The 11,245-nt window shown below is 34.8% G+C and overlaps 1 long non-coding RNA gene across 2 annotated transcripts in view; it reads right to left on the bottom strand.

Moving 5' to 3' along the window:
- Positions 1 to 2,437: 2,437 nt before the first annotated feature.
- LOC149500950 (uncharacterized) overlaps positions 2,438 to 11,245 on the bottom strand; it is an 89,844-nt gene continuing 81,036 nt past the window's right edge. For both annotated transcript variants that reach the window (XR_016324610.1, XR_016324609.1), the window contains one exon: positions 2,438 to 5,532. This is a non-coding gene — a long non-coding RNA (uncharacterized LOC149500950). The remainder of the gene's footprint in view (positions 5,533 to 11,245) is intronic.

Below are 11,245 nucleotides of genomic sequence, written 5' to 3'. Positions count from 1 at the left end.
TAGACGGACTGACTCCGCATTGCAGTGAGTGAATACCGGCCATTGTTTTATCATTTTACATTCGCATTTTTTTTCATATGTGGACAGTTTTTCTCGGATATTTTAGATTGTTTCTTAGTTTTGTGATATTTAAGCGTTATTAGTTGTAATAGCCAAAATCATAACATATTTTTTTAATAATGAAACATTATTAATTTTTTTTATTGAAGCACTTAATTACCTGGTTAGTTTTGAAATTAATTTAAACTCATTATGACCGATTTTCACAATAATGACTTCGAGAGATGAAGCCGTGTAAAAAAATTTTTGAAACCGCATTTAGAGCTCTTGAAAGTATCGTTACCAGACTAGAGCTCAAAATCTGTCCGTCATTGAATAGTTGTTGTAATCGATGCATCCAGCAGTTACTGAAAGAGCCTTGTGAAGTGTCATTTATAAGGCCAGAAAAAAATGGAGTTGATCACCCCGTTCTTATTTTGCTACTTTTCTTTCTTTCATTTGTAATCGCTGTGCCCTGATCACATTTTCGCGATGTAGTGTTTTTTTGTCCTACCTAAGCTGGTAGCTTTTAGAGGCTATGCCAGCGTAACCTAACAAGTAGGTGAGCTCACGAGGCTCAAACGTGACGACGGTGCTAACACTAACACAAGCAAGGGCAGTGCTTCGCAGAATCTACCACCGGATCAGAAACGCGACTCACTGAGAAGATCCGGCGAGGAACTCAGTGGGCTGTGTCTGTGGGCTAATTTTCTTGTTAAGCCCTTCGTCGCAAGCGACGGGTTCGACGAAAACGATAAACGGTGCGAAAGAGGAACGATGATGATGTGCTTGAGGTACCTAAAAGCACCGTTAGTGGATCGGGAGGATCCGAAATGACGTGCTTAGGGCGACGTCGACTGTTGTTTACCATAGGATGCAATGGTGAAACTTACATAGATATCTTAACTCTGAAACATTATAAGCAATAATGTATAACGTTTTAGGCTACGTAAATCAAAGCAAATCTAGTAGGTGTATTGCGATTTTCGATAACATAAATGTTATTTCGAATACATAATCAATGTAGAAACTACGTAAACTGAGGAATCCAAGTATTGAAGATTGATTACAAATTCTTCTATATTTCGATTACAATATTACTCAGTATACCACCCTAGTATATTATCCTAGTATCTAATAAAATACAATGATTGAACATTATTTAAAATAAAATACTTCTTCGCACCGGGCACGTACCAAATCCACAAAAACAGGATATTCGTGTTTCCATTGTTGCGCAAACCCAATTTTGGGGTCACAGAACTAGATCATTTCTATTCAATGGCTATTCGGCCAACTGCATTTTGTTACGGAAAAAAAGCTGATTTGAGCCAATATTGTCTAATATTCGGTAATAAAGTTTTGTCAACAGGAGGCGCGTTAGACCACCACCATTCGGGTAGGGTTAATGTTGACAAATTATCGTGATAAAAATAATTTTCGTTGATGTTTCAATGACGCTGTTCGCTTTAGGGGTTACGTTTTGATGTATTTACGGGTTTTTGATTATGTTTTTTTTTTTTTTCTCGTGAATTAATGTGAAAAATATTCGTTGCCTATTCATAACGTTACCCGGTAACTGTACCGTGTTGTGGTTGCGTTTTGCGTGTTACAACTTAACAATAAATCTACAAAACGTTTCCAAGATCTTGCATCAGTGTAAGTCTTTTTTTTTATAGCTTAGATGGGTAGACGCTCCCCGCCCACCTGGTATTAAGTGGTTACTGGAGTCCATAGACATCTACAACGTAAATGCGCCACCCACCTTGAGATATAAGTTCTAAGGTCTCAAGTATAGTTACAACGACTGCCCTACCCTTCAAACCGAAACGCATTACTGCTTCACGGCAGAAATAGGCAGGGTGGTGGTGGTACATACCCGCGCGGACTCACATGAATTCATGTATTAAGATGATAAAGAACTAATTACACAAAACTGAATTTTCACAAATAAAATAATAAAAAGGAAATTTTCTAATCAAACTCATACGTCAATTAGTCAACTCGAGCGCTTTAATTACAAACTAAATGGTCTCAAAGGGCCGATCAGTAACTAAAGGACTAAACTGTGCGATCGTCTAGATTACGCCGTATTCGATTTCGAGCCTCTTAGAAAGCTCTTTGTCCGATTTGTAGGCTTCAACGCACTTTGGTTAGCACCTGGTCCACACTATAACGAGTTAGATGTTGCCAAGACAGCTACTATACAGTGGTCCAATGGTCAGAGGAATTTGGATACTCTATTTGGTTTTATTGCATATTGCATTAGTGTAGGATAGGGAACGTGGCACATAAAATAAATAATTCCATGGTTGTACTTTTAATCTTTTTTTTCTCCAAAATAATCTTTACCAAAGTAATTAAAAATTAATTGACACCTTATTACACTCTGCTCTTTTTTTTCCTACCTAAGCTGATGGTCTTGAGATACCACTTGCATACGTGATGACAGAAAGTCGCTTGCATACGTGTAGTCAACAATTGATGGAATGAATAATTCATGAAACATATCAGAAATTTTGTCAGCAATTATTATTATTGTATTTCAAATAAATTTACCATGGATTTTTACTAACGGCCAATACAGTTATCCACGTTATTTGTTGAAAACAAAAATAATTTAACCATTTAAATATAAATTTCTACTATAAAACTATATTATGTTGCTAAAATAACAATATTGTAAAATTATTTGTAATTTATAAATATAATTTACTGGAGGTTAATCTGAAAAATTATAGGAGTTTGTACCACAGGATTGTATAATTAATTATCCTTAAAACATTTTGGCCCCCGCAATTGCCCATAAGTAACGGGATGTATTTTGATCGAAATGCTGCTTGGATCCAATTTGTTTTAGATCCAATACTAGCACTAAAAATAACACCCAGATCTACCTACCCAAAATACAAATAAACGTAATATTTATCACCTTTACAACGTGTTGTTTGGAGCATTCAAAACATATTGTACAGGCGATGATGAAGTAAAAAATAAAAACAAATCAAAATAAAACTGCAAGTTTAATTGCATCGGCACAATGACTTAATTGGCATATCGACGCCGCACGTGACACTATATCGGGAAAAGGGGGGAAAGTGGATACAAAGAGGCGACAATTGGCAAAAAGTGGCAATTCCCGGCCACTCTGGGTTGCTTGTGTAGTAGCTCTAATTAAAGTGTTTCTATCGCACCGGTCGTGGCGCAATCCAGGCTGCTATCTGTAATAATATCGATATTTATATTCTCTGTTTTTATCACTTTTGTTATTCAAATTCAATTAGGGCTTACCAAATTAAAATCCAAGTAAAAAAATCTTGATTCTTACAAAGTTATCATTAGTTTAAAGATATCCACAAGGTAGATTTATAGTTTTTTACGAATAAATCGAATTATGTGGGAGTTTATAGAGACAATCTCCAAAAGCACTGTCTAGGTAGATGAGAGATAAAAACAAAAAATACATACTTTTATTTATTTATTACATAGATGGGTGGACAAGCTCACAGCCCACCTGGTGTTAAGTGAGAGTCGGGAGAGATAGACGTCTACAACGTAAATGCCTACACCCACCTTGAGATATGACTTCTAAGGTCTCAGTATAGTTACATGCCTCACCCTTCAAACCGAAACGCATGTATCCATCCAGAGCTCTTTAAAAGGTTGGTAATTTACTTAACAACATTTTAAGATTTGTGTGAGATATGCACTCTTAAAGCTGTAAATTTGTAATGTCGAATATGTAAAAATAGTTCATTACAACGTAATTATTATTCATATTACAAAATGCTTTTTGAGCGTTGGGATAATTTTCATTTTTGTTTTCTAAAATATTAAAGTGCCTTTGAATTGTAAACATTCATTACAACCATGGAACTCTTTCTTGTAATGACCAGGCTCTATATTTTCTGAACAATGACATTTTTAAATCTACGCCACATTGTTTATCACTTTTAAAAGACAATAAAGATGGAAAAAGAAAATCCATAAGCTTTCACGGTTCACCAGATTGGAAGTACGTCAGATAGAAATAATAAGAAGCATATTTATTGGAGCGATCAGTAAGCGGAAAGTAAAAATGTTGGTCGTATCCCTGTAGCAACGAACATTTCCGATAAAACCACGTATGGTTTTTAAGAAACGGGCGGCACTTAGAATGGCATGGTTTTATGTAACATTCATAAAACATCCCCATTCATAGCATAGCATCTGCTTACATAGAATGTCTAAACAGAAAAAAAACAAATCTAAAAAAAAATTATGTTAAAAAAAATTCTCTTTTTTTTTGGTTAGATCGATGCACAAACTCGCGGCCCAACTGATGTTAGTTAAGTGGCCACCGGAGCCCATAGACACCTACAACGTAAATCTTGCCACCCAACCTGAGACAAGAGTTTTAAGGTCTCAGTTTTAACAGTACAACGGCTACCCCGCCCCTCATGCCGAAATGCATTACAGCTTCACAGCAGAAATAGGCAGAGTAGTGGTACACAAGGGTCACAACACGACCACCAGTAAAGTATCTGCGAAAACAGCACGTTACGTAGTAAATGTATTATTATAAATGTGTTTTTGTTTTATTTTGTAGGCCCATCCAATGGTAAGTAGTCACTATAGCTCTACATTAGCAATGCCAGGACACAAAAAAGCCGCTACCCACTAAAGTTGCTTTGCGACAAAAAGAGGCCTCTATTCAAAGTAGATTTAAGAGAATTGTTTCATGGTAACTAGGAATGATGTCTATTTTATTCCACATTTATATCTTCACGCTGCTTCAGTGTATGTACGGATCTGAAACAATAGTTGATTTTACAATTAAATATAGTGTAGCTGTACTAATAGTAAATGTAATCAAAAGCAACTCTCATTAATATTGGGAATGCAAGAATAGTAAATAGAGAATTAATCAACAATTTAAAACCTTGAAGACAAGAACTGAAGACATATATATGCATGTATAAAAAATAATATTTTACAAATAACTTCGAAACATTAAAAATAAAAATTGAAATAAGCGAAACAATACGATACATAATTATTGTTCTGCGACACGATCAAACTAAATAATCTATATATATAAATAACAATGAATTGCTGTTCGTTAGTCTCGCTAAAAACTCGACAACGACTGGACCGATTCGGCTAATTTTGGTCTTGAATTATTTGTGGAAGTCCAGAGAAGGTTTAAAAGGTTAGATATATATGAAAATGCTCGGAATTAAATAAAAATAACAATTTTGTTTTTATATGATGTGTCCCCCGTCGGACGTATTCCTTTTATTTGTTTTAAGTTTATTTTATACAAAAGTTTAAGTCTTTTATTTATCAATTGAGGTACTACGAAGTCTGCCGGGTAAGCTAGTTCTGAAATATATATTTAAAACTGAAGTATTATTTTTCTTGGCTTCGTTTCGGTTGAAACCGTCCTCCCAAGCGGTCTGTTATTAAAAGGCTTTTAATTCTTGATGTTCCCGTTCGCTTCGATACATCGATCTGCAAAAAACATAAAATCGCTTTAGTATTTAACATCACGTATTTTGTAAATGGAGAATTTAGTGGAATGGAACATACTGCCTTTATGTGAAAATATTTGAGAATCTTTACGCTTGTGTTTATTTTAATTGAAACTTGGTTATTTAGTGAATAAGCTCCTCATCTCGATAAACAAACTAATAAAATATTTTTGAAGTATTGTTTTACAACGAAGGAAGGAACAGAAGTTAATTTTAATTGTAACAAAATTGTGTAATCCTAATTTTGTTCATGCATCTATGGCAAGTTTGTTCATATTATTACGTCAATTTCGAAACAATCCTAACAAGCCCCATACTAATACATTTCTAAGTCAGAGCGCGTTATTTTCCTTTGATGGAGATACTGTAAGAAAATCTTTTGTTAGGCAATATAAAGCTTAGTGTTCGATGATAAACTAAAATATATAATATAATAATATATATGTGGGAATAAATAGGTTTAACCATTGGCCCCAACGACCTGACAGATGAAAGACAGACTTATTAAGACGAAATAAGAAAATACGTAAATTTTTGTGACTTTTGAATAAAATTTAAAGAAATCGCTAATTTTATTAATACACCGCGATCCCACATATAATTATTCGGTCACTGGAGTATTAGTCACCTTTGGACGTGAGGTCGAAGATTCAGTTTTGTCTCATTCCTCAATGCACGACTGTTTCTTGGCAAAAACTTGTAACGCGAATTTACAAACTATTTTTAACCCAACATTATTGCTTCATCGTAGAATCTTCTAATGAAAATTTTACTTTTAGAACAATAACGAAAATCTACGTCATTAGTGTTTAGATAATTATTTTTATTTTATTTTTAACTTCATGCAGGTTGGTACACTGTATCTAGTCTATGTGTGTTTCTTGGTAGCCATCTTTGTATTCTATTCTAATGCTTAAGACATTGTCTACCATTAATATATTATAACATGACAATAACATATTATAACATAGTATCTCTTATCAACACTAATGATGGAATATGGCCCTCACTGTTGACACTCCGACTCCTGGTGTGCGTTGACAATGCTATGACATAAATATTCCCTGAAATTCCATTATCAATTGTATGAAACTTGAATAGTATCAGTATTACGCGAATAGATACATAGATCACGAAAATAAAACACCCTACTAATATAATAAATGTGAAAGTTTATAAGAATTTATGGATGTAAGTTTGTTACTCTTTCACGCAAAAACCACTGAATTTTGATTTTGATTTTGATGAAACTCTACAATAATGTAGCTTAAACATCAGAATAACATATAAGCAATACTTTATAAAGAAATATAAACAGATACAAAGAAGTACAAACATATTTTTTATATCTTCTACAAACCATTTTTCACAACCTACGTCGTCATATAATCAGCTCAATTTCTGGTACCTCTAACTTATTATAACTTATATATACTAAACATTATAAATCAATCATGACCAACCCTGATACTCAAATTATGTTCAGTCACCACTAAAGAATAGGAGGGTTATCAAATTGACTATTTAATTTTAAATCTTAAAAATAAATTACCGATATACGTTTTCGTGCGTGGCTGTGTATATAGCCTTATGTCGCATTCAATGCACTACAGTTCAGCTCATTAAAGTCTTTCCTGCATCATTTCCTCGAGAGATGGTGTTCTCAGTATGAAAACTAGCAACGACATCATCTATTGCACGAGTCCTTATTATGATACTCTTTATACATTTTATGTTGGGTTCACCCATATTTTACAGCGAGCGAGTTTACATCGATTTCCATGTAACAAAAAAAACTGTTTTAATCTGATGTATTTAATCTTTGTTAATGGGTGCGTTTGTATGTATATGCCAATGAAAGGAAAACGCAATGAAATCTTTACTTCCTTGCAATTATTGAAATTCGGTGCCGAGAAATCCAACCGGAGACATTCACTTCGTCGATTCGCGCGTTTTTAGACAACTACTCAGATGTAGGTCTTCTGCTATGCTATATTTTATAAGTTGGATTGGACATGATCATAAAAAATATATTGTCTCGTTCGTACATAAATTCAAAGCTTTACTACACTTTGTTACATTTTTTTTCGTACCTATGCTGATAGCCTTGAGAGGCTATTTCAGCTTCGCCCTAACGTTTGTAGGTGAGCTCACGGGGCTCAAACCGGAGAGTTGCTAACACTGACCCTAGCAAGAGCAGTGCTTCGCAGAATCTACCACCGGATCGGAAACGCGACCCACTGAGAAGATCCGGCGAGAAACTTAGTGGGCTGTGTTTATAGGTTAATTCGCTCGTCGAGCCCTTCGTCGCAAGCGACGGGTTCGACGAGGACGGTGACCGGGTTTGTTACAGTTACTTTGCTTTGCTTGTCCACTTTGTATCCGTGCTTTTTTGGCTGATGTAATGTGTGCTCAGTAGTTGCGGAGCTGCTCTCTCTCTCTTTCTCTCTCTCTGTCTCTTACTGTTCAAGCCCGAACTTTGAAGTCAGTCCTACTTAGGTCTTGCGTGCACTATTTGACTGAATTCGACGTTCTCCTAATAATATTTGATTTTATATTCTCGTAATTCACACTTTTTATAGTGTACGAACAGAAGCCGAGGTATGAACAGTTGAGTCGTTAATAGCAAACAGGTCGGGTATTTCTCAACAATTACTATTCATTAGTATATTCTTGCTTTTTTTAAACCTATCCACTGCTAGTTACCGCGAGGTGTTATACTAGCTTTTTTTTATTGTTACTGGAGCCCATAGACATCTATAATGTAAATGCGCCACCCACCTTGAGATATAAATTCTAAGACCTCAGTATAGCTACAACGGTTGCCCTACCCTTCAAACCGAAACGCATTACTGCTTCACGGCAGGAATAGGCAGGGTGATGGTACCTACCCGCGCCTACTTACAAGAGGTCCTACCACCAGTAACCGAACGTTCACCGAACGTGTAGCGAGCTCACGGGGCTCACTGGGAGACTTTGTTAACGTCTGTCCTAACAAGAGCATTGCTTGGCTGTTATATATTACAACATCAGTTTCAAGATTTATTTTATTTTATTCTAAATTTTATCTGTAATTTAACCATCATATCGTAGACTATCTTATATTCATTTATTTATAATAAAAAAGATGGGTGGTATCGTGGAACACCGGATAGGAACGAAGTTCCTTATTATAAAAACATTAATTTAAAGTTATATTCGAGGTATGAAGAAAATAAAACTGGAGGTTTCGCAACAACCCACGGTCATTCGGTAACGTACGAACTTATTGTGGTACACTTCATTCACGGTTGTTTGTATAAGAGTTAGTGTATTGCGCAAACGAACGCTCTGAGATCGTGGACAATGAATGATAAAAAATATGTTATTTTCTGTACGTTATTACAAAGTTAAGTCGTACACTGTGTGCATTACTAATAAAAATCTTACGTTACGGACGCTTTTTCCCGGTTAGGGTATCCCTCCGCATCGTTCCATAAGGAACTTCGTTCCAAAAAGTTTTTTTTTTTTTAATTGGGCGTATTGTTATTTTTATCCTAGTTTAGTGCACCTAAGTGTACCTAAAGGAAATAAATTATCCATATACTAAAAAAAACGAATGTATGGTTTTAAGGGCAACCTCATAGTTTCCAAACTTACAAATTACTATAGAGCACACGTGTTGAACTTTAATCTGTTATCAAAAGAACAAAACCGCACGTCGCGGTGCGTTCGTCTGCGGGCCCCGCTCGCTATGACACTTTGTGACGACTCAGTTTTTAATTAGCGCATTTTTCTTTGTGGTGGGCCGGTGTAAATTAGCCTGTGATGTCGAGTGAGCTTAGGGCTGTCAGATATTTATAAACAACAATAAATAAGAAAAGTAATAAAAAAACGCCTTAAAAAAAAAGTTCCAAAATAAAATAATATGCATTAAAAATTAAATTGCGTATTCTTTTATAACTTAATACTACGGTAATACATATAATGTACAATTATTGTTATTTTTGGAGTCGGTGAAATGGGACTACACGGAAAGCAATAGCTTCCTAATAAAAAAAGAATATTCAAAATCGGTTCACCCAGTCGAAAGTTTTGAGGTGCAAAAATAAAAAATACAGTCGAATTGAGAATCTACTCCTTTTTTGAAGTCGGTTAAAAAACTGCTTTAAATCCGTATATTTCTATATATGTGATACATACTCGTTTAATATACAATAATATCAAAATTAAAGTTAATCTTACATTGTAGTGTCTACGAACTTTTGTAAAGCTATATGATAAATAAAAATAACATGATAGTGAAAAAGCCGTCTACATTATTGACAAGTCCTTATTACAGGCAGAATAATTCACTATTTTAATACTGTAGTGTACCTATGTTATTGATTAAATCTCATAATGAACATTTTACTAACAAGCGGTATTTGATATCACGGTAAAAGCTGTAGTTTGTATGACTTGCATTGACTTGTAGTTTGCACGTTGACAAGTTTGCAAGTACGTGTAGATTTAAAGCCAATCTAATCTGCTAGGTACTAGGTGATTGTGTTACCAAAATGTTTTTTTTTTATTGCTTATATGGGTGGTCGAGCTCACAGTCCATCTGGTGTTAAGTGGTTATTGGAACCCATAGAAGTCTACAACGTAAATGCGCCACCCACCTTGAGATATAAGTTCTAAGGTTTCAAGTATAGTTACAACGGCTGCTCCACCCTTCAAACCGAAACGCATTACTGCTTCACGGCAGAAATAGGCAGGGTGGTGGTACCTACCCGCACGGACTCACAAGAGGTCCTACTACCAGTGATGATAACCACCAAAAATGATATGCGGTCATGTAGCCAATCTCAATACACGGGCAAACTATAGGCTATAAAATTTCATTTTCTGACAAGTTTTAGCGACAGTCTGCTCTGGGCAATGGGTTTAATAATGGTATCCTTATATTTCACACTATTTTCAATTTAAATTTATTAAAATTTATTTTCTAATTTTTAGTTGAATTTTGTATTATATAAAGCGTGTTTTTTATTTTTTTTAAACTATAATTTATTTTTCATTTTTTAGTTAAATATTCTATAAAAGCGTATTTTTAAAACTATTAAGTACTTTAACATCAATTCCTGCCTTATCGACTATAGATAAAAATTATATAAATTGGCAAAAATCTTATTTTGCAAATTGAATAATGGAATAATCTTATCAAATTAGGTTATTGTCATCGGTTCTCGATAAATCTAAAAAGTTTGAATGAAATCTGGCCGTTTAAAGTGGGTCAAAATCGCGTCTAAAGAAGTCAGTTACAAACATACAAACATACAAGTGAAGCTAATATAAAGCGTGTAAAAATCATTAAGTAAACTGTAAATTCCTTCGAGGTTGTGAGCCACACTGACCTAGTACCGAATATAAGATGGTACTATTATTTTTATTGATATTTTTAGGACGCATTTCAGTAATAAGGAGCAACCCTAGATGTACTAGGGTAAGCAAAGCCGCGGTTCAAAAGCGCGCTCAGAGGGACTACAACGCACGGCATCATTGCCCTCATTTTTATAGACGCCGCTTTTTGTACGCGGGCATTAGCGGATTGGTAGCTTTTGATTTTTCGTTTCTTTATAACGTAATGGAACGTACCGTATGTAAAATCGAATACGGTTCGAGAACCGTGTAAAAACTGAATTTGAAATTGGCACTGAAATAAAACTAAA

This window comes from Bombyx mandarina, chromosome 18 (assembly GCF_030267445.1).
Source record: "Bombyx mandarina strain Sakado chromosome 18, ASM3026744v2".
NCBI classification, from domain to species: Eukaryota; Metazoa; Arthropoda; class Insecta; order Lepidoptera; family Bombycidae; genus Bombyx; species Bombyx mandarina.
This window is presented reverse-complemented; position numbering and strand designations above follow the sequence as displayed.